Here is a 25,208-nt window from a genome sequence, read left to right as displayed (position 1 = left end):
CCGTTCCCCTTCTGAAGATGTCTCATTTGCAGACATTCTGGAGATCCTTAAACAGAGGGGAAATTGGCCAGCCTCATCCCTTCGGAGGACGAATCTGTCTATCTTGAGGCGTTGGCTCGCCCTTCCACCTCCTGGGTGTCCCCCCCCTTCGACCCCCTCATGCAGGTGGTAGCTAAGAAGGCATGGACTGCTCCTGATTCAGTGGACCCCACTCCCAGGAGACCCTCCAAATTCATCACAGCTCCATCAGACAAGCAATTTTTATCAAAAGGAGTTTCTGTGGATGCTATGGTGGTAGCTGCTGCCACAAAGAAGGAACTGGCTGATCCTTCAGTGCCTGTCCATCCACCTAACAAGGAATCTAGGTCCATGGATAGGTACGGAAGCGGATGTTCTCCTCAGCGACATTTACCATGCGTCGCTGAATTACCTGTGCCTTTTCACTCGTCTTCAAAGGGACTTGGTCAAGGAAGCGAGTGAAATGTTGAAGGACCCTACAGCTGCGGGTTTCAAGAGAAAATGAACACGCAGCTGGCTATCCTTAATTCCATTTCCAACTCCTCCATGCGCCTCCTCTTATGCGGCCGATGGAGCGAGCAGAGCCGCAGGGACAGGGGTAGCCTTACGTAGGCACGCCTGGATGCGGCTATGCAACTTGGAACCTTTCAAGACGTCTTTCACGAACTCCCCTTTGATGGATCATCTCTTTTGGTCCTCAAGTGAAAGAAACCCTGACTAGGTGCGAGACTGATGGCAAGACCCTTTCTGCCGCCGGAGTCCATTTTTCGACTCCTTCTAGGCCTTACCCCAAAGGCCAGAAGGGTGGGAAGATGTGGTTCCGTAAACAAGCTCAAGGGACTTCGCCTGACGACAGAGTCGCTTTTCCTACCAGAGGCAGAGGTGGGAATAACAATGGTAGACGTCAGCCCTAGGGGCAGGGGGTCCGCAGAACCAGGGCAATCGGAAGCCTTTCCTGACAAGCCCTTTCAGCATCCCTGAGGTGTTGCCCGCTGCCCATCTTCGGAGGCAGTCGGGGAAGATTGTCACTGTACCCAGAAGCCTGGCTATCCCTGACTCAAGACAAATGGGTACAGTCCATCATTTCGAAGGCTATTCTATCCCCTTTCTTCGTTTTCCAAATCAGTCAAAAAGATCCCTTCCAGATGTTCCACCCGCTCAAAGGGATATAGCAGCTTTGGAAATTTCAAAACTGCTTGCAAAAAGAGCAATTCAGCCAGTGTCAGCAGACCAACAAGGATCCGGAATCTACTCAAGGTTCTTTTTGGTTCCAAAGAAAACAGGGGACTGGAGACCAATTTTGGATCTCAGTATCTTGAACAGATCAGTCAAGAAAACAAGATTTCGGATGGTCACGCTGCAATCCATTCTTCCCCTATTGGGGAAAGGAAACTGGATGTGCTCTATAGACCTTCAGGGTGCGTACTATCACATAAAAATGAACAGACGCTCCAGAAGATTCCTCCGCTGCAGGCTGGGAACCAGTCATTTTCAATTCAGGGCCCTGCCCTTTGGTCTCACCACTGCCCCCCCGGGTGTTTACCAAATGCATGGCAGTGGTAGCTTCTCACCTGAGACGACAAGGATTCCAGGTGTTTCCATATTTGGACGACTGGCTTCTCACAGCTCCCACCAAGCATCTCCTTCTGATGGCCAGAGATTATACTTTTCGCTTGTCAAAAACTGGGTATTTCAATAAATTGCGAAAAGTCCGTTTTGTCGCCTTGTCGTACTATTACCTACATAGGCACAAATTTAGATACTATAAACATGTCTGCAACGCTAACGAACCAAAGGATATCAGACATTCACAAATTGGTGTCACTTCTTCTCAACAACAACAGAGCCAAAGCCAGGTTAGTTCTAAAGGTGTTGGGAATCATGGCAGCCATACCTCTCCTCCCATTGGCCAGATACCACATGCGGATCCTTCAGTGGATGCTTTTTTCTCAATGGTCATACCAGGAACTCCCAATGTCTCACACCATTATGATCACGCAGCGTGCAAAAGCATCTCCTGTGGTGGATGTCTTCCCCCAGCTCCTGTCGGAAGACCATTTGTTCCACCTCCTCCGGTTGCTACTCTGACAACGGATGCCTCCCTGATCGGGTGGGGGCATTATCAGGGCAGGACAGTCCAGGGCACATGGCAACCAAACGAATGCCACTTGCACATAAATGTTCTGGAGATGAGAGCAGTGCTTTTAGCGTTGCAAGCCCTTCAAGACTCTCTTCCCTTGGGAACGATTGCAATCCAGACAGACAATATGTCTGTAGTGTGGTACATCAACAAACAAGGCGGAACCAGATCATACCCCTGTGTCGAGAAGCACTCAGACTGTGGCAATGGGCGATTTCTTCTCAGCGTTTCTGATAGCAACGACATCCCGGAAGTCCAATTACATTGCGGACAAATTGAGCAGAGCTATACTCATGCCTCACGAGTGGTCTCTGAAAGACTCTGTAGTGAGAGAGATTTTTCTCAAGTGGGGTCAGCCTTGCTGCGATCTTTGCTACTCCCCAAAACAGCAAGTGCAGAGAATACTTCACTCTATTCCCTTTACCAGGCCAACCCAGCAGAGGCGCTCTAGTCCAAGTTTGGCCCGGGACTTCTGTATGCATTTCCTCCTTTCCCCCTGATCTCTCAAGTAATACAGAAAGCTATCGCTCAGAAGGCCTCATTGATCCTCATTGCTCCTTACTGGCCTCGACAAGTATGGTTCCCCTTTCTACATCGTTTCTCTTGAGCGACCGTGGCATCTGGACCTAGTTCCAGATCTTTGATCCACCAGTCGGGTCAGTTTCATCACTCCCTCCCTCTCTGAACCTCACTGCTTGGTTCCTCCAGTTCCGACCGTAGCCAGGCTTCCTCAATTATCTCACTCGGTTAGAGATATATTGATAGCTTCCCATAAATCTTCCACTTGAAAGATTTATTTGAGTAAGTGGAAACGCTTCTCATATTGGGCACAAGGAAAGGACATAGATCCTTTCACCGCTTCCATCCAACTAGTCCTTGATTTTCTAGCTGAACTCTTCCATGCAGGTTCATCTCCATCTACTCTTAAGGTTCAATTGGCAGCTATTTCTAATTTTCATGTGGGCATTTCTGAATCTGCCCTAATGTCCCACAAACTTTGCAAAGCCTTTTTGAAAGGAGTTTTTCTTCTCAGACCTCCTATAAGAAATCCTCCTTCTCCTTGGGACCTAAATTTAGTTCTTGCTTCCTTGATTCTTTCCCCTTCGAACCTGCAGCTTCATGTTCCTTGAAATTATTATCATGGAAAACTCTCTTTCTGGTGGCTATCACATCAGCTAGAAGAATTTCAGAACTTCAAGCACTCAGTTGTCGTTCTCCTTATCTTTTGTTCCATAAGGACAGAGTTTCCTTACGAACTAACCCGTCCTTTTTGCCTAAGGTGGTTTCAGCATCAAATCTAAACCAAAGCATTGACCTCCCTGTCTTTTTCCAGAGTATTCAAATAGGTCTGAACAAAAATTACACTGCCTGGATGTTCATCGTCAATTAAGGTACTACTTGGACAGGACGAAACAATTCAGAAAATCTGATCAGCTGTTTGTCTCCTATGCGGAAAGCAGAAAAGGACTTCCAGTTTCAAAGGTATCATTATCCAGATGGCTAACATCTCTGATTACCCTTGTTTATGAGATTAGACACCAAAACTGCCTAATAAACCTAAAGCCCATTCCACCAGAGCTTTGGCTACTTCTTTAGCCTTCCAAGACAGACTGCCTATTGACACCATTTGTGCAGCGGCTACTTGGGCTACTCCTCACACTTTTATTTCCCATTATAAGTTGGATTTAGCTTCTAGGCATAGAGCTAATTTTGGTTCCACTGTTCTCAGGAGTCTGTTCCGTTAGGCCACCGGGACAAGGTGCTAGGGACGGTCCCATCCAGCAAGAATGAAGGCGAGATAGACAACTTAACATATAGAAGTTATGTTCTTACCATAGCGTTCCATGTTAGTTGTCTTCTTCGCCTTCTTCTTGCCCCACCCTCCTTCCCCCTGGCCTGGACAGACCTAGAGGAGTTGTGATCGTGACCTCTCTTTCCACCACCTCTTTCTTAGTCATATGCTATTGTGCATATTTTCTTTTTCAGGATGTAGGTCACCCTTTTTCTTCCTGCTGTTAGAGGTGGATTCCTTTTACAGTTATACTGTTATTGATATAAGCTGGGTTAGCTTACAAACGAGATCTGAGGTAACGCTCGCCTAGCATTGTGGGATATAAGGGGAGCCTCGAGCCGGTGGAACCAACTCTCGAGCTTTAGAGTGGCGGTCGGGCCGAGGTCGGCTCCGAACCCATCCAGCAAGAAGAAGGCGAGAAGACAACTAACATGGAACGTTATGGTAAGAACATAACTTCTATTTTGCCCATTATAGTAGCAACATTTCAATGTAGTGCTACAAGCGTCTCCCGAACTCTCCCCAACACCCAGCAGTAGGTTGCGGACACATTCTGATCTACACAAGCTTCCTGTTTTGACTCCATTTTCAGTTAGTAATCTGTAGATGATTAGGAGTAGATGTGATGTGTTTGAAAGGCATCCAACTTTTTTCACTTGCTTACTGTACAAGTGCATTTATCATGTTAGTTTATTCACCTCTGGTATGTGTTCTAATTTGTACAGAAAACGTCCTATAAAGTGAAGGTTAAATGGTAACTGGTGACTACAGACAGATTAGTTGTTTTCCATTGTCCACATGACAAGCTGACATTTTGTAATTGTAGCAAATGACCCCATGAGATTGAAATATATATCGGCTTTGTCTCTTTTTTAATAGCTTGACAATTGATCTAACAGTTCTAGAAGCTTGCAGGTTTGTAGAGGGCTGCATTAATGGCCTACAAGTTTAAATTTACTCTTGTTTAAAATGTAATTGTAAAAAAAAGCTTAAGTTATGAATATGAGAGATTTTTTTTGGTGGTCTCAAGTGTTAAAAAAAAAAAAAAAACACAAGCTCTCCTCCCTCCCTCTTTCTGTCTCTCTCTCTTTTTTATCTTTTCTATTTTTAAGTTGACCAGTAGTGTAACAGCTGCACTGTTAATGGCACTGTACAATGCCTACATGCTTGCCTATTGATTTTCGGTTTGCACCTTAAGTGTTAAGTTTCTGAGAGTTGGTTTTAGTAACTAAAGTTGTGCTTTGGGGTTGTGGGGGAGCTCACCCCCCCCCCCCCACAGAAAATTAAAATCAAAATGAGTCAGTTTTTGATGTCCTGTTTTGAGGAGTGAACTTTTGGTGGATGGCCCATTTTTCGTTCTTTCTAGGCAAGTGTCGTACACAAATTTGCATTAACTACTGCAGTCCATGGAAGGTTTCTGCTTTAAAGACGGGTTAATGCTGGAAAGCTAAACCGCCTTCTGCAGCTCGTTCAGGAGCTACTGTTTTAAGCAACTTTATAGCTTGTCTGAAAGGTGTGATAATTTATAACAAAAAATGTTCATTATTTTTGTGTTACTAAAAGGAAAATGATGCTGCCAATTAAAAGTAATTAAAATAACATCTTTTTCCCCATATTAATAGCTGTGCTTTATCATAATAAAACTGAATTTACTGGAGAGGAAAAAGGAGGGACCATCTCCACTATATATTAAAACTGCACGTCTTACTACCCCAAACTTGATTTATATACGTTCTTTAATTCTGATGTGGACTTGAATTGCTTATATTTGTTGATTCTGAAGTTGTGAAAAGTGTTTAATTCTCTCTCTACTAAAAATAGAGGTTTACAGGTATATTTTATAGTTTCCACAATTTTATCATTCTAGATTTTGGAAGCAGAGTAATTTTGAGGCCAAATATTTCCTACCTTCATGTCAGTAGAAATGCTGCTGAACCCATTGCTCTGCTTTTCCAGATGCTAGGCTAAGGGCTTTGTATTTCTTAACAGATGTGTATTTCAGCCATCTCTCTTGGGCAGGTTATTCACACATTTGTAATTCCTAGTCTTAAGCAGCCTGTGCTGAAAGGCTTCTCTGAAGACATTAGAAAAGGCATTTTCAACATAGATTCAGGACTTGTATTCTAACATTTTGAATGTTGGCTTTGCAGCCGGGTTACTTCTATAAATTGCAGTACTGTCCTTTCTTTGAAAACTAAAGTCTGAGTATTGTCTTTAGTAACCCATATTTCAACATGGAACTTTTATGCTCCTCCCTTGCAACAATCAACTGCACAAAATTTCTGTCCAATATGATTGAGATCTTGTTCATTGCTTTGGCCAGAGTTAAAAGGTCACCTCCTCTTTGACAAAAACAATCACGAAAAGTTGCAGCTGTAGCAATCTTGTTTTGTGTGTGTAATCAGTTTCATTGGGTTGTAACGTGCACCAGTAAAAACACAGTTGTACAGTACTGCAGTTGTACTCTGCAGTTAGAGCATGTAAATAAAGCCATACAGTTGTTTAGTTTTGCATTCCTAATGCTGCCATATTTAAACAGATGAGATAATTGAAATGTTTATAGAGTAGTAATGCACTAGGACATCTTTTACATATGATGCCAATAAATGTTATGTGCTCATGGTCTGGGTCATTGTAAATGTGTCCCATGAATATGCGTCATCATAATCCTCCAGGTATGTTAAACAGTACTTTGCCATTATGCATCTTGGCTTTGCATAATTTCAGGGTGACATTTCAGAGCTGGCACTGTTTAGAACATTGTCCAGGAATGCTGATAAAATGTAGTTTGTTTACAAACCCCTGACATCCCACAGAAGCCTTTAAATCGGACTATTCTTTTGGCAAACACTCAAATGTTTTGGTAACTGCTGTGCTGGTACTGCAGCCATATTTTGTGGTTGTTTCAGTATAGGGGCACTAGTCCATGCTGTCACAATTTCAGCTTGAACCTAGAAAATAGACTGTATTGTTGGTATATGTTCCTTTGGGGCAGCAGCATTTAATCATTGCACTTGCTGCTTAACTTCAGTATACAGGGTTTAATTCTGGCTTGTGGATGCTGCTTGAATACAGATTGCTTGCTGTTCCCATGCCTGCACTGGTTTTGTCTAGGCGCTTTTGTTCCTTGCCACATGCTAGGGACCTGCTATGTAGCTGGACTACCTGATATGATGCCATAGGCTTAATTTGCTGATCTTTTCCCATCCGTGCAATCCTTAAAAGAAACATTTGCCTGTGTGACTAACCCATAAGCAAGGAGAAATAAATTGTTTTTGAAATGAGCTTTGCTGAGTAATGGGCTTAGTGTGCAGCATTTTGACACATGTGCAGTGTAACTGGTCCTTTGTATAAAGGACAATGTGCATAATGTTTTGGTAGTCATAATTTTATTTAGCCTTGGGAGTCATTTCCTGATGTATTCCATTACAAAGCATGTCCGATTTATTCCTCCCCTCATGCTGAAGTAATATTTATTTGTATAGCAAGGCCAGTATGGTTCTGTGGTCCTTGTTCTGTGGCATCTTAGTAGAAACTAAGCAGTAGTTGGTGTACAATACAGCTTTGTACTGTCATGACTTTCCTGCTCGCTCTCTGAATTTCTCATCTGAACATCTTACTTTGAGACCTGTTACAGAACGGATTCAAGCAGGAACATATCTTGTATTTATTTATTTTAACTGAAGCATACCAGTTGTTAGTGAACCCTCAGGGAAATGCATGCAGTGGCTTGCAGAAGTGTGTTTTTTTTACGTGTATATTTCATGACAGATGATGCATTTATACCTTGCTATCCACAGCTTTTAAATTTGGAGTACATTTACAACTACATGAAAAACATTTCACAATATATCCTATATTTTGTGTTGCTTTTACAATAGTCTCCATCGGGCATTGTCAGTCTTTTTTCAATGATATCTTTAGTGACTGAAATTATGTTGAATACTGCTAGTTCAGTTCTCATAAGTCTCTGTGCATTGTGGTATTCTGTTCCTTCTGTAGAGCACAAAAGCAAGACCACTGTTAGCACAAGGGCAGTGTGTTAAAATTCATTATATTGGATTTGATATGTGCAGTAGTAGGAAATAACCATTCACATATGTTTTTAATGAAGTAAATTAGCAGACTGTCCACTGCAGTTAGAGCACGTAAACAAAGCCATACATTAGTTTAGTTTCGCATTCCTAATAATGCCATATTTAAACAGATGAGATGATTGAAATGTTTATAAAGTAGTAGTGTACTAGGACATCTTTTACATATGCCAGTAAATGTTATGAGCTCATGGTCTGGCTCATTGGAAAGGTGTCCCATGAATATGCGTCATCATAATCCTCCAGGTATGATAAACGGTACTTTGCCGTTAGCTGCACTTATAACCAAAAAAGTAAAGGTCAAATGCTGCGAAGAAGTGAATTTGATGTAAAGTCATCAAACGGTAGTTTTAATGTGAAGAAGCATACATAAAATGGCACAGCATGCCCCACCGTTCCTAACAACATTTGTGTGTTAGTAGTGGTTCATAAATCACAACAGAGGAATGAGTCCGAGAGAGGTTGCTTTGTTCTTGCGTAAACAAATCTGGAACTCTGAGATCTGCCCCTCCTAATCTGTATTGGAGTTCAGAAGGTACATCATGTGACATGGTATCCTGTATCCAGTGTGCTGTCTGAAAAAAAAAATGCTGATTAAGTTGGCCTTTTGAGTTGCTGTCTATATGGGCGTTTGAAAACTAAATGTTATAACAGACATGACTTTGCGCATTAGTTTTGCTGTAGTGCCAACATTATTGTATTGACGTGTTATGAGTATATTAGCCATCATAACTGTAATTCTGTAAAATTAAATATTTTCTAATCTGCGCTTTCATTTTTTTACAAACTGCCCATGTGTATATGAACGCTAACAGGTTATCTGAATGGAACACACCAAGATGCTCCATGCTAACCACTGCAGATGGCTTTGTAAAGTAAAGGACATCAGAGTATAGGAGTAAAAATGTAGATGTTCAGCATTTTCAAAGGCGGTTTCACATGTAGTAGTAGTAGTGAGAAACGAATGTTGATTTTAGTACAAAAATTTAAAGGTCACAGCAGAAGTGAAGGATTTAAAGTTGGTGCACGAGTCTTTCTCCCCCCCCTCTCTTCTGTAGACATTTTACAAGAATGACCTATAAAACAATGGTAGTAGCAAACAGCTGTTGGCATGGATTGTTTACAGCAGCTAATTTTAAACTGAATAACATTTCTGTAAGTGAAAATGTGGGGTCCCAGATGAGAACACAGACGTAGGCGGACTCCATGCAAAGAGTAATCCTAGGTCAGGTTTGAACTGTGGAAAGTTGAGGCAGCATCACAACTGACTACACCTTGTTTTATGTACCAATTCCAAAATGAAATTTTCAGCACATCGTAATTGCACTTATTTCTTTATTATATAAATAGCAGAGCTAAGTTTCCCTTTAGGAAAAACATTTTCTGTGTTTTAAGTAGTTTTTGCATGCACAAACCAAGTGTAAAAGTGTAGCTGTACTGTGGGTTTGCATTCATAATGTGGAATATTGAGCATGTATGGTACTGCTGTTTTAGTATTGGCATAACCTTTAAACTCATAGGCAAGTGATATGCTTGTGATACATACATGATCATAACTGTAATACATGCATGGCCTTGTGTCCTGTTCCCTGATTAGTACCATTTCATGTACTTGGATTCCAAGAAATTCATTACTGAATGCCATTTTGTGTGCAGTGAAGAGCTATTTCATAATGAGGATAATGCATTAAATATGCAGTAGCCCTGTATATAGGTGCACTTGTGACTTCACACAAAATGTACATATGCACAACTGGCTATTGTGCAAGAACATTAAGTAATCTTGAAAACTGATTCCTAAAATAAGGAATCCAAACTCCTGTCTCCCTCCCTCAATGTAAACAAAAGCAGAAAAAAATAAATCCCCATACTGTGTGTATGTGGGACTTTGTGCTTAGTTAACGGAGTCAGCTTTGAGGTGGAGATGTTTTAATTTTTTTAATGAGCAGTTTAGCAGACTTGAGCAAAATGCATGTTGTGCCCTCAAGGCTGACACCACAACTGCATTGTTTGCAGAACAATTTATCATAAAACATTGAACTGATTAGTGTGTTGTGCATGTGGTGTACTAAATCAAGGGAACCAGGAGCCTGCTTATGATTATCTTGTATGGTTGTATTTTAATATTTGTGCTTCTAAGTCGTATTGAGGAGCATTTTTTTGCTCATTGTACAGACAGCTTGGTTTAGATGGGAGGGCATTATTTTTTGAAAAATATGGTATGGTGCATCTGCATGTGTATAGCCCATTGTTGTAGTAATGCATTTACAACTGTACAGATATATTGATGAATAAACCAAACAATTGGCAAAACTTTCAGAAGAGAAAAAAAATGAAAACTGAAGCAAAGCAGGTGCTACATCTATTAAGAGGAACCACGTTTACATGAAGAATATAAAATAAATGTCACTCTAATATATCCAAAACACAAGCTTCACCTCCACTAAATAATAGCTTCCTTCTTCTAAGAGAACTTAATTTTGTTTTTTTGTAAGATATATTCATGTGGATGCGGCTTCTGTTATCACCTGCGCTGATACTGGTATTCATAACTTGTGTTATCCTATTACAAACTGAATGGTGCATGTAAGGATCTTTGTAAGAGCTGCATTAGAAGTTTTCCTTTGTTTAATGGCATAAGCTACTCCGAAGTTCCTGGCTTTCTTTTGTGATGCGTTGTACGTCCCTGATTTAGAGTGTAATGCATTCTGTATTCTACCTACTCCTGTGCGCTCTTCCCATCACGGCTGCACAGGGGGTCAGTTACTATTGCTGCATCACAGCACTTGGTTCTTTAGTTCTGGGCTGGGATAGTATCTCTACTCCCCCCCCCCCCCTGTATCTGTGTGATTTTTTTCCTGGGTGCTTTGTCTTGCTGATATGTGCAGAAACCATGTTTGTAGATGTAGTGGCTTTGTCTAAGCTGCCCCTAGAACTCCATAAATGTACATGAAAACACAAAATTTATTTCTTCGCTCTGGTTAAAGCCTTGCATACTACTAGAGCCTCTGCTTCTTTGCCTTCAAGGTTTGTGTAAGAACTGTAAGGCAAGCTTAGTATATTGGTAGGTTAGAGGCTATTCCAAGGTTTTAAACAATGGCTTAAGAAATATAATTTTTTATTAATAGTTTATGAAAATGTTTTTCCTTTTATATTGGCTACTACTTTGAACTTTATTTGTCTTGAGGTGCTTTTGAAGGAATATAAGCCAGAGCACTAGTATATGTATGTTTACTATGTGCTAATAAAGAAATTGATTTTATGCTTATTTATCTGAATACACATTGAAACATTTTATGGGGTGGGCAGTTCTAACGTGCACAAGTATCCCACAATAGTATGGCTTCCTGTCCAGGATTAGCTTTTTTACCTTGTACCTACAGTGTAAGTGTCTTGGTTGTGTTCTCCTTTTCTGACTCCTGAATTGGATTAAGAGGGGAAATGGTGTTATGGTAGTAACAATAAGCAGTTAGCTGCAATGTATGTTTAACAATGAAATGCCCACAGGAATAGAGATACTGATGTGCTGTTTTATTATTTTCTATTTTATTTTATAGCTCAAGATCTACATCAGAATAGATGTAAGCAGTGATGGTTTTTTTTTTTTTTTTACTTTCTACCAGGATAAGGTAGTTAAAAACAACAACAAAAAAAACTAGTTGAAAACTTCGTTTGAGAGTAAACGAACGAAATAAACCAATTTGTTGCATTTAAAATGGAAAGTACCATGTCCAAGTACAATAACTGGACTGAACATATATGTTCAAGATGACTTGTATCCATGATGATTTATAACTTTGTCATCAGAGACGTGGCTGGATCCTTATGCATCCTGTGCCAGTATCACAAACCAGCACCAAACCCCCCCTCAGCTCTTCAGGTGAAGAAGAAAAAATACAATGCACGACACCCTGACCCAGCCCTCTTTCCCAACACAGTTTATTAAAAAAGTTGGAGTGAAAGGATAATTTGCCAATATTTGCGGTATTTTGTTTCTATAATAGTACATTTCTAGTGAGCAGACATTTGTTGTATTTGTAATGGGTTATCACTGCTGCCTTGCAATGCTTGATGCTGTTTATTGGGGTGCCTTCTCATCCTCCATCTGTCCATAAGGGCTTTTGCCATGTCCTTCAATTTTGTACAGCATACCAAAGATGCCATAATGGCAAGTCAACAAATTGCTTGTTGTGTGTGCAACTTGAGTGTGCATGTACGTTCTGTGATGGCCTGGTGCTCTGTCCAAGACTAGATTTTATTTTATGTCTCTAGTGCTGGGAGAGAGAACAGCTCCCGTCTGCTCTGAATTGGATTAAATGGGTTGATGGAGAATGAATGCAGGTATAAACTTCTTCATCCGTTATACAAGTATTGCACTTTACAGGGGTGATTCCACAAATATTACTGTTGCCTGCCCTTTCCTGCATAAAATATCCCCACTCAACTGCACAGTCTTTCTGTCTTGCAATGATCAGGTACAAGCTGTGATATGGCTTTATTTAAGCTGTTCAGAGGAAACATTTTGGGTAAGACATGATGCTAGTTGAGTCAAGTCACCCTGCTTTATATTGTGATGTACATAGTGCATGTTTTTGAGCATGTCTGTTTAATATATAATTGGGACAATGTCCAGTTTTAATCCAAAGAATGAACTTTGCATCTTTTAAGGATTTCCTTGCAGAGAAACCTTACTATGTAGTCATAATTTGATACATATTTGAAGAAATTGTTTTAAGGTACTTTTATTCTCTGTATATTTAAAGCCAAGTTGTGCGCACTGTGTGCACTCCCCAACCCTCTAACAGGAACTGCCAATTACGTCATTAGAATCTTTAGTTTAGCATGCATGCATGTTACGCATGTGCCCACCAAAACAAAATTACCTTTGAGCCTGTTGAAATGAACAGGTGATATGTTTTGAGAGCTGTTAGAAGCTTAACATACTGTGTAGGATTGTTTTGAAAACAGTTGAGAGCAATATTGCACAGTGTGAGATGAGTTTCCAAAATTATGATGACCTTTACCACAGTTTCCTCAACACATTCTGAATACATTTTTTTTGCTGTTAGTTGCATTATTAAGTAAGGCTAGCTCATTTATCAGCTTCACACAAAACGTGTTAAGGAAGTGCAAGATTTTAGCATTCTCTTGCATTAGTAGTTATGGCCAAGACCAAAGACTTCATAAAATATTTTAAATCTGTACATAATGTTTGTTTGGGTTTGCAGCCTGCACACTACCCTTTGTAGCTGTCAGAGCAGTATGGTTTCTGGAGAACTAGCCTATACTTCTCTGGGGTCCCACAACTTCCTTCAAAAGTCCAGTGCTTGAAATGCAGTGCAAAAATACCTGATTCTAAGCCATTTAGGGTAAAGATATGGAGCCTGTCTGACACTGTAGTCTTGCTGTTAACATAGTCTGCTTTGGGCACCAGCAAACCCTGCGGTCGCTGGGGGCCCCCAACCACTGCACGTTACCTTATCTTGATATTTTGTAACACGTCTGTCAAAACAACAAAAGCTAATACAGGAATCTTTCATATTTTAATAAACCAGTTGGGTAATAACTCTTATATCTCCCTTTTAAAATTCAAAGATATCGATGGCTATAGTAACTGTTTATCGAGCAACATTTTTCACAATTCTATTAAATATTTTACCACTGACACATAGTGCCCCTGGCTTCGTTGAACCCTGCTGGTGGGCATGGCTCTAACAACATATCCAGCTTTAGGTACCTGCAATACCCACGGCTGTAAGGTGCCCCCCCCAATCATCCTTGACTGTGTGGGGCCCCACAAATCTGCAGCTGATTGGGGAAAAATGAGGAGGAAAAACTATTAATTTCCTGATTAGGCTGTGATATGACTGTTAGAATAAAGCTGGTAATGAACATAGGCAAGGTAAGCACTAGAGCGATCATCAGCCCAGCGTGACCGATCTCACTGCACACCTTGGAGTTTAAGAACAGCTGATGCTTTTGATCTTCATGGATTGTTTTCTCATACAGGGAGTTTTATAATTACTGACAAATGAGCAGATACACTAGAACTCTGAACTTCTTTGTTAGAGTTCAACACAATACCAATAATACCACAATAAAGGCTCAAAATCAGGAGCATGTTTTAAATATTACTCTAATTCAATTAAAAGTTAATAGAATAACACATTTTGAAACCACATGCATTTTTTGCTCAAAGTGCAAAACCATACTTTCTTGAAGCACCTTTTGATTTAATTACAGCATTCGGTCTTCTTGGGAACACACCTGCCATCAATTAGAGACTCTGATTAACCCCAAATAAAGTTCAGCTGTCCTAGTAGGACTTTCCTGACATGTACTCAGTTGCCTGCTACAGCAAAAGTCATGGTTTGCAGAGAGCTTACAAAGCATCAAAGGATCTCATTGTTGAAAGGTATCAGTCAGGAGAAGGGTACAAAAGAATTTCCACAGCATTGGATATACCATGGAACACAGTGAAGGCAGTCATCAAAAAGTGAGAAAATATGGGACAACAGTGATGTTGCAAAGAACTGGACGTCCCTCCAAAATTGATGAAAAAACTAAAACTGGTAAGGGATGCTGCCAAGAGACCTACAGCAACACTGAAGGAGCTGTACTGGTTGTGCACTACATGTGACATCAATCTCTCCTGTATTCTCCATATGTGTGGGCTGTGGGGTAGGGTTGCAAGATGGAAACCTTTTCTTGCACAGAAAAAACATCCAGGTCCAGCTAAAATTTGAAAAATATCAAGTCTCCCAAAAGTGTGTGGGAAAATGTGGTGTGGTCTGATGAGACCAAGGTTGCTTTTCTTCAGCTGGAACTGGGGCTTTAGTCAAGGTGGAAGGAATTCTGAACCGTTCCAAATACCAGTCACTTTTGACCCAAAACCTTCAGGCGTCTGCTAGAATGCTGAAGATGAAGAGGAATTTCTGCTAGAATGCTGAAGATGAAGAGGAATTTCATCTTTCAACATGGCAATGACCCCAAGCATACATCCAAATCCACAAAAGAATAGCTTCACCAGAAGAAAGTTAGTTTTGGAATGGCCCAGCCAAAGCACAGACAGAAATCCAGTAGAAAATCTGTGGTATGACCTGATGAGGGCTGTGCACAAGAGATTCTGAAACAATTGACTGGTATACTGGGCACCATTGTCACAAATAACTACCATGGACTGAAATGTTTCATTTTGGTAATAGCACTGGACATTGGATAGCAAATCTATCTCAAACCAGCTCAATTAAGAGTCTAACAACACTAAATAATGCTGGTTGTTCCACTCAAATATGTCTAGCTACTGTTGGCCAAGGTAGTTCATGAATCTGGCTTAGCTGAAGTGGCTATTTTTACAAATGCATTTAGTACTATTGCATACTGAACAAGAAAGCACTTTATCAATGTCCTTTGATAGAGAAGGCCAAAATACTAGTCCTCTCACACTCCTTTTGCTAGAATCAGAACGTGGGTGGCCACTATGCAAAATCTGAATGTATTCATGCTGTAAGGAAGTAGGAACAATAACTTTTGGACCTTAGAAAATACCATCTTCCATCAGCATCTCATCTCTATGGAAAATAAGGTTGTACTTTTTGGCGGTACACAAGATTGCTTTGAAGGCCATCCCAGCATTGATGAAGTGGTTGAGCTTCTGCAAAATTGGATCAGTCTTTGTATTGTCTCTTAGCTCATCAAGTCTCGTGGTAGAAAAATTACACACTTCCATGACATAAGTCAAAATTCTCTGCATCAAGCTGTTCCGTGGTATTTCTGGGTGATCTGGATAATCTTTGTAGTCTTGGTAGAGCAGTATGCATATGCTTCTTTAAAAATGGTAACTAGGTTGATTTATCAGTTTCAACTTGGATAGCCTGGCCATAAATAAATATAATTATGGAACTTCGAACATGCAAAGACAATTGACAAAATTTCCTTCTCAATTTGAGCGTAGTGCATCTTAGTTTAAGAGTTCTAGATGTATAGGCAACAGGTCTGCCATCTTGAAAATAACTGCACCAAGACTGAACTTTGAGGCATCACAGGAAAGAAGTGCTGGTTTATCAACGTCACAGTATCTCAATGTAAGGCAGACTGGCAATTTGCTGTTTTGAGGATCTCAAATGCTCTCTGATGCTGTTCCAACCATGACCAGGCACCATTTTTTTTTCATGTCTGCTTCCTCAAAAGGTGTAGATAACTCTCTCACTAAAGTCAGGGATAAATTTGCCCAAATAGTTAACCATACCAAGAAAACGTTGTAGGGCTTGGACATTGTCTGGGGCTGGCATCTCAAGAATTTGCTGCTTGTTTATAAGGGCCTGGTCGTAAGCCTGTACTGGTAAATAAATATCCCACAAAAGTAACTTTTGGTACTCTGAATTGACATTTCAGAGGATTGAGCTTCAAGTTCACTTCACGTGCTCTGTCCAGAATTTTCCTGAGGTTTCTGTCATGCTCTGCTTCACCATTTCCTCTAACCAGTAGATCAACTATTTATAGCACATGGATAGCCTGAAAAAAATTGCTCCATTGCATGCTGGGAGATTTCACTGGCAGAATTTTATTCCAGAAGGCATCCTGAAGGAATCTGTATATACTTAATGGTGTGCTGAATGTAGTCAGTAGTGAAGATTTGTGATCAAGCATTACTTGCCAAAATGAACACTCTGCATCCAAGACAGAAAAAATAGTGGCATTTGGCATGACGGTGGCAACCTCCTAGACTGTATGCATAGGATGATGAGGTCTCTCTAATGTCTTGTTTAAGTCTCTTGGATCAATTCATATTCTGATTTCATCTCAACTTTTCTTATGAGCAACTACCATGGAAGATGCCCACTCAGTTGGTTCTGTGAATGGACAAATCACACCTTGCTGCACCATCTTGCCTAACTGCACCTTGACTTTGTCATGCATAGCTATTGGAACTCTCCTCACTGGTGTGACCATTGGACTGACCTCTGGGTCTACTTTTATGGAGCACACAACTGGAAGTTTGCCTAGCTTGTCAAAAACATTGGCATACTCATGAGAAAACAGCATCACTGAAGCATGTGCTTGCATGACATACTACTTCGGTAAAAGAAAGCAGTTTCATTCTCAAATTGTCTGAGACCTAATGATGACTGCACAGGTCTGCTAGCTACATAAAATTGCGAGCTGCAACTGTTTCCAGACGAATAGCATGAAAGCATTATTGAACCGTCTGTTTGAATCTCTTCACCTCCATAAGCAACAAGCTTCGCACAATTAGCTGATTTTAAGTGGCTCTCAAGCTCTCACTCTAGCAAATGTTTCTGCTGACATAACATTAAACTTTGAACCAGTGTCTACTTTGAGTTCTGTGGGTTTACCATTGATCAGGACACTACAAAACTTTTTTTTGTGCTCATTTTACTTTAAACATGCTCGTTATGCCAACCAAAGATTATTCTGAGCCTCATATGAATATTTCTGATACTTTTATCAAATATTGTGGTTTCAAGCACTTTGTTTAATTAGTAATGCATTTTGTGCTACTCGTTTGATTAATAATGCATTTTGTTCGTTGGAATGCTCCATTTCATTTTCTTTGCAAAATAAATAATTTGTGCAAGTTTTGGTTACCTAAAGTTTGTTTCTGGCCTTTTTTGATCATTTGAGCACTGTTGTCACCCAACCTGCTCAATATTCCTTCACTTTAAACTCTGCACCTCATGACTTGAAGTTGCACTCTCAATCCTGGTTCTGACACCGTCCACTTTATCCTGACCGGAAGAGGGACATGAACAGTTGTGGGTTCAGTTCAAGCAGCTGTATTACACACACACACACACACACACACACACACACACACACACACACACACACACACACACACACACTAATTGGGAATAAGACTTATTAACTTAAACCTATAGACTGACTACTACACTCATAGATATTAACACTGTGGCTGTTTTCAAAATGGCACTGCTGCCTGCACGTGCTTGCTATTTGTATGCACGTGCCTACATCTGGAAATGCTTCTTAAAGTTGTACAAATACGCACATGCTGTGTTCTACAATAGTTTTGAATTTCACTCTAAAAGTGAGCATTTCGGCTGAGTGAAATTTAGAAGTGAAGGTGGATTAGGAGGAGAAGGTTATAGGAGCTATGATAAAGTTGAGTGACTCTGCCCCCTTTTTTTATGGGGTTTTCAGTCCTCATAATTTTAGAGGAATACTGCCACCTTCTGTATATGTCCTATTGGAATTAAGCCATGTTTCAGTGTTGGCTAGGATATCTGGGGCACAGAGTGATATCCAGATACGTAATTTTATTACAAGTACTACAACGATTTAATGTTATCAGACTACTTGTTATTTTGGCTGGACTCGTGCTTGAAGGAGAGGGGACTGGTTTGCAAGTGAATGGGAATTGGATTGAGTGGAAAATGTTTGTATAAGGAGTAAAGGATGCATTACAGGAGGGATGGCTTATAACTAAAGAAGGGGAATTACCTGGGCTGTTATGGTGCTTGCAGGACCTGGTGGTGGTGACGTTTGGGTTTGGATTAGTAGGGCCAGGGCTTGGGGGAATGTCTCCATGCAGTTGAATCTTTGAGCTTTGAATCAAAAATCTGGAATAATTCTTAAGGGCAGATGTTTTATTCTGAGGGAGGGGTGATCACAGTGAAGTGTTTTGTATTTCTGAGACCAGTAGAGAGAGTGAAGAGGCTGAGAACCTAGACAATTATAATAATTCTAATATAAGTAAGAGGTTGGGGTTGTGGTAGTGTAGTTTAAGGTAAAGTGATGGTATGTTCTGTGGAAGGTCAGTACTAGAATGATACCTCTCAACCTCTTGGAGCAAAAAATCTGGGCAAAGCCTAAAATGATGGGGGGACAAATAGGGACAGATTTTAAATATTGTTCTTACAAACTCAGTTGATAGAATAATAGGTTTTGCATTAGCAATTTGCCAGAAAGGTACAGATTTTAGGAGGAATATACCGAAAATGAGGCAAAAATCTGGACATTTTGCGAAAATCTGTGTAGTTGAGAGGTTTGGCTAGAATGAGAGAATAATATAAGGAACAACATTTTTGTTAATGAGTTGCTGATCAGGGAGAGGTGGTGAAGGGTTAGAGTTTAGGAAAAAGTCTTCTGGATGGAAAAGTGAAGGATTGGGAGTGGGGTAAAAGGATAGTGTCTGCTAGAGATGTACAGAGAGGTTGAGATTTATGAAAATAGGTAATAGTATTCTGGGGGGTTCTAGTGTCCTGATGCTGAGTGGGTGAATCTGTTAGGGGCAGAGTATGGTGTTGAGTAAATGTAAGAGGGGTGGTAGGAATTTGGGGTATGGTAGTGGGGTGGAGGAAGGGTGAATGGAATAGGATACAGTTACTGCGAATGTTTGGAGATCACAAAAGAAACTATGGATTATACTCCATGTAGGTCAGTACTTCAACAGAGCTATTGTACACAGCTATAAAGATATTAAAGTCCAAAGCACAGCAGATTTAAAGGGTATAGTGCTTTAAAAATGTAGTGTAATATTCTTAGCTAGAGTTTGTTCCTTTCAGTAAAGGATGTTTCAGTTTGAGTGTAATGAGGAAGGCATAGGGTGGGGGCAAAGCTTAATCAAATGGCAGCTATTAAAGGATGTTTTGCTTAAGTGTAATATAATATTTTTAGGCACAGAGTTTGTTCCTTGGAGATAAAGGTGGTTTTACTTTCAGTTTTGAGTGTGATGGGAAAGGCAGAGTGTAAGGAGAAAAAGCTGAAGGATGAAGTGGCAGTTAAGACTGTTTAGCAAATACGGGATATTATTTGGCTGCTTTAGGTTGAATGCTGAAGTTAAACATTTATACAGAACTATTAGACTTTTTTATGGGATATTAGGGTAATGCTGACTATGCCCTGTGTCCATATGTATACCATTTACGTTTAAGAAGAGACACTTCTACAGCAATTTATTTTAACAGCAAAAGAAACTAGTACTCTAAAGTATAGTAAAATGATGTACAAAACCACGTTTAAATCATGGTGCTAAAACCGTGTCTGTGCTACAAGAAAGCACTGACTAGTCAGTGGCTTTTATCCTCTTACGAGAATAGCGAGTAATTCCTTTTTGTTTAATAATTGAACAGAAGTTGAACATTTATCTTTGTCTTCACTGTGCTTTTTTTTTTTTTCTGTGAACAAGCTTATATGAATGAAGGAGTTGACAAGGCAGCTATAGGGACTAACTGACTTTTTTTCTGGTCATAAATTTAAATTTAAGAATCAGAACCAGGGATAATTCCAGTTCTAACAGCTACCTTATTTAAGACTTTGCCGGAATAAGTCCTTTCAGTTTCTGGTCCTCTCCATTTTGCAGTTTCTGACAATAAAATACAACCTGAAGTTGCTGTTACTGTTAAGGTTTATACTAAGAGTATTTACTTTAGGAACACTGTGGTACCATAAAACATCATTAGTTAAGTGGCTAAATGTGTAAAGACAATTTACTGCCTGCTAAAGTAATACTTTTAATAAAATGTTTTTTATGATTTCATTTTCAAAGCAAGAGTGATTATTTAAAAGCTTCTGAATGCTAGATGGAGAACTTTAAAAAGTTGGCTCAGCTTGTTTTGTAGTAAGACCACCTTTACTATGTTAAAAAAAAGTACCTTGGCCGTTACTGAAGTGTTTTAACATTGCACTGTTAGATTTCATTATTTGTGTCTGCTAAAACTTCTTATTTGACAGGGTTAATACTAGTTTAGAAGTGTTGCCATTAATGATGGATGTTTGTAATATGACATTCCTAATGTGCATCATTTCCCATTGCAAATGCAATGTATCCAGCACTTCCTGTAACCATGAACCTTTAAGCTGTGAAATGGCCTCGGAGAACTGTTGACAGTTTTAAAACAACTTGTTACTCTAATTTCCTGGTGCATTTTAAAAATGATGGCTTTAATGTGCTTTTTTCTTCTATGTCATGTAATTGTGTACAGACTGACAGTATGGCATGACATTGGTTGTAAAGCAAATATTGACTTGGCAGCATTTTCTGTTTTGAATGAGAATATTATGTATATTCATATACGGTAATGTAAACAAACCTATGGTGCCTGTTCCATAGGGACAGACTTGTTTTGTCTTTTGCTTTTTGTGTGGTAAACTGATCTTGTGGCACAATAGTAGTCTGACAGAGTAACACCACTGCATTTAAAAAAATAAAAAAAAAAGGTAGATTAGTTAATAAAAAAAGTAACCTGATAAATTGTGCTACATGAATGCTACCAATAATTCTATCATTAAAATAAAAAGACAACTTCAGAGATAAAACTTAAGTGCTTATTTCATGCCAGCTGCAGTGAATATGTTAAAGGCTGTACCCTTACACCTGTGCTGTAGACATTGCAGTCATTCATCATAATGTTTTGTCTGGCTAGAAAAGGGGGGTGGGGTGGAGAGCACTTCCTGTTTGTGTTGATCCTGGAGCGGTCTTAAATCCTGAGTAGAAAGGAAGCTGATGCAATACTTAACTCTGTGGTCACAAGATGCTAATTTTTCTTTTTAAAGCATGGCTTATTGCCATTGGCACAGAGTATGTTGGCATAGAGTAGGTTGAGCTCTTTGCTCCCCGTCCTTTTGGAATGTAAAAAGTCCTTCCACTCTGTACTCAAAGTAATTTTATATAATGAAGTAAAAAAGAAAAATGTGTGATTAAGACAGGAATAGCATACTTGAAAGCAGGTTGTCCTAAAAGAATAGGGTGTATGAAGGCAGGTTAACTGCATGTTTCATTACCTTCTGTTGGAATGCAGCATTTTGGTTTCCTCTACTGTTTTTATTTTAACACTTACATTTTCTGATTAATAGTGTGCAGGTTTCTGTACATATTGACTGCATTTTGATGCTTGAATGCAAGGCAGAGATTTTATCATTTCTACTAGTTTTCTGCAAATGCTGCATCTTGCACTACCCGTGTCTGTAGATATAGTCCCACTCAGCATTGCAAAGTGAGTGGTATCTTGTGTGCTCCCTTTGACCCATGTTTTCAGTTTCTTGTAGGGAGGGGACTGTCAGTAATTTGTACAAGGTTCTCCCCTTGGGTACTTTACCCCTGTTGTTTTCTGACCATCTGCTTCTCCCAGCCCGTTGGTCCATTTATTCCAGTTTACTGGAGTGAAGGGTGACTAGGGATGGATATTGTTTAGACTGCCATTCTGTTCACTGGTTAGAGGCTTGCAGTGGGCTACTGTGGAAGAAGTCCCCATACTTCTAAAAGGGGTGTTCCCACAAAGTGGCACTGCCCTTTCCCTCTGCACATAAGTGGTGGTCTTTCCTGTCATGAGTAGACACTAACCCCTGCAGACCTTTCAGGAGAATTGATTGGGCTATGTCCCTGCACTTCTCCCCCTCTTGGCCCGAGTACTGGAGGAGATCGGCAAATAATTGAGCCCTAGTTACCGGAGTTGCCGTAAGGGTTCCATCCATCTGCACCCCAGAGCCAGCTTGGCAAGCTGCACAAGATATGTTAACAGGAGGACCATACTCTGTAGTAGTACTGTACTAATGCTGCTGGCTTTAAGAGAACATGATGGACCCCATCTAGTCGTACACTGTGGTGGTTGGTCTTTTCATATGGTCTCTGCTAGCCTACGTTTTAGGCATAAAAACCTTCCTAGACTATTAAACTTTTTAGTACTTTTGACACACACACACACGGTCACTTTTTCTTTCTTTGTCTATTCTGGCTTCTGTCAATTTTTTCTCATAATTTCAGTACTTTTCTTCCCTTTGGGACTTGTAATAAAAAAGAAATTTGTATCTTTAATGCTTTCAGGATATCGCAGTATTTGTTCCACAAATATGCCTGTAGCAGCAACATTATTCCAGTGCAGTATGACCAGCACCCTCGCAACACTCAAGTGTTTTCCCCACAGAGTTTTTTTTTAAAGAGGTTAACAAGAGGAACACGAAAATACCTCAAACTCTGATTTTAAAAAAAAAAAAAATGTAAACGTTTCAATGGGCTCAGCTGCATGAGAGTGAACTTGACTCTTTGAAAAGTAGCTTTAGAATGCATTTAGTCATACTTTGCACAAGCTAAAAATGGAAGTGTTTTAAACTTGCAAGGAAATTGCACTTCAGTGATTTTCGTGCAAGAAATCCTGACTAATGCCAACAAACAAATGTACTGCTTGCAGGTAGCACTGACATTTCTGGTTGTGGTCATTTCCTTAAATGTACAGTATGGAAAGTTAAAAAGCAGATTTTATACCCAATTATTAAAGCCTTTTCTCTGTTTAAATTGAGGTAGGGCAGATGTTCTTAGTGTTTCACTGTTGCAGTCATTACATTTCGGTAATCTGCTGGCAGGTTGCCCTCAGTCGGCCTAAATTGCAAAGTCTTGGGTCTTGTGGTGTTTGCTGTCTCCTCTTCCATGACGTCAGGGGTATAAAACATGCAGCCGACGCCATTTTCTTTAGTCTTTCTTGCCGCGTGGTGCCTGAAGCAGAAGCATTTGGCAAGTGCCGGTCGGCCGACTACTGAAATATTCGAGTTTGAGTTTCAGAACCGAAGTCTTCACTAAAGCTATGTACCCCGTTGGGGAAACTTTTTTTTTTTTTTTCCTTGCTCCATACCAATGTCAGAAAAAGTTAATTGTATTACTTGTGGGAAGCAAATACCTCATAAGGACTTCCATTTTTACTGTATTCCTTGCCTAGGCCCTGATCACAACATGCCTGGCTGTCGGTTTTGTGCTAGATTTAACCAACGCACTATTAAGCATCTGTATATTTTTGCCCCAAAGTATTTTGGAAACAGATTTAAATACCCAGAAATGTCGATGGATGGCAATCCGACTACCGGAGTTCATAAAAAAAAGAAAAGGACAGAGAAAGATGGTCTAGGTCCAAAACCAACTAAGCTTCTCCTAAGCCAGTCGCCGGTTCGCCGGTGCTTTCGTTGCCCCTGATGCCCACTATTTTGAGTCACAGTCCCCTACAGATACCCATGTGGAGTCCAACATGCTGCGAGATACTCTATTGGACCGAGATACTCAAAGTATTGGACCGACTGATGTATCTCCCTCGGATGGGTCCGGAGCCGCTGAGCAGTTACCGGCGTCTGAGGGTGTATTCAAGCCTCAACATTTGTATATCAAGCCAAAGACAGCTGCAAAACCAAAGACAAAAGCAACTTCTAAAACTAAAAAAAATGACGCATGAGCCACGTGCACAGGCCTCTATGCCTAAAAAACACATGATCAAAATGACTGAAGACCTTATTACCTTGATCAGGGGTACCCATCCCCCTCCAAGGCACTGATTATGAATCTTCAGATCAGGTTTCCATTTCTTCTGATTCCTCTTCTGATCAGGAATTATCTATACCTCCCTATAAGGATTCAGATGCAGAGGAGTCTATACCATCTGCATCACCTCCTGAGGATTATTCATTTGGAGAAACCTTGTATACTTTGATTCTGAGAAATCTTTACTCTCCCAGTGAAAATGCTCCATCAAAGAGGCTCGGGATTTCCTTCTCCCTCAGCACAGGCCTTTAGCCATACCCCCTGTTTTAGACAATGTGCATGATGTGTTTTCGGAGTCGAGCTTGACTCCTGACTCCTTACCTCCGACTCCCAGCAAGCCCAACAGGTATTACAGGGTCCCTGACTCTCACATTTTTATTTAGAAACCCTACTGCTGATCCTGAAACTATTTCACAGGGTCCAAAGGGAGTTAAGGCCTCAACAGCAAAAAATCCTACCCCCTCTGACAGAGATTCAAGGGCACTGGATAGATGGGGAAAAAAGGTTTAGACATCTGCACCCTTGGCAATTAGGGCCTTAAACTGTCAATTTCATATGCTCCACTATCAACAACATGGGGTTGCTGAAACTGAAAATGATGATTTCTGAATGTGCAGAAAAAGAATTGCAGGAATTATTGCATACAGCTGAACATGTTGGAAAGCATACTTTGATTCCTTAGAGGCCTCCTGCAGGGCCGCAGTTACTGGATCTGTGATAGGAGGCATGCCTGGCTAAAGGAACAAAATTTGCCTGATCATGTTAAAGCTAAATTTCTAGATGCACCTTTACAGCATGATACTCTGGTATTAAGGCATAAGAGGTTTTAAAGAAAATGGAAGATAAAGCTAAGTCTATGCAAACTGTAAAAGATTTCTTAAA

At 40.3% G+C, this 25,208-nt stretch overlaps 1 protein-coding gene across 1 annotated transcript in view; it reads left to right on the top strand.

Moving 5' to 3' along the window:
- PLS3 (plastin 3) overlaps positions 1-25,208 on the top strand; it is a 980,136-nt gene that overhangs the window by 51,716 nt on the left and 903,212 nt on the right. The gene's annotated exons all lie outside the window — the stretch shown is intronic.

Source organism: Protopterus annectens, chromosome 15.part0 (genome assembly GCF_019279795.1).
Source record: "Protopterus annectens isolate FY-2018-M chromosome 15.part0, PAN1.0, whole genome shotgun sequence".
Classification (NCBI taxonomy): Eukaryota; Metazoa; Chordata; order Ceratodontiformes; family Protopteridae; genus Protopterus; species Protopterus annectens.
Note: the sequence above shows the minus strand (reverse complement) of the source record. Positions and strands in the feature narration are given on the sequence as shown.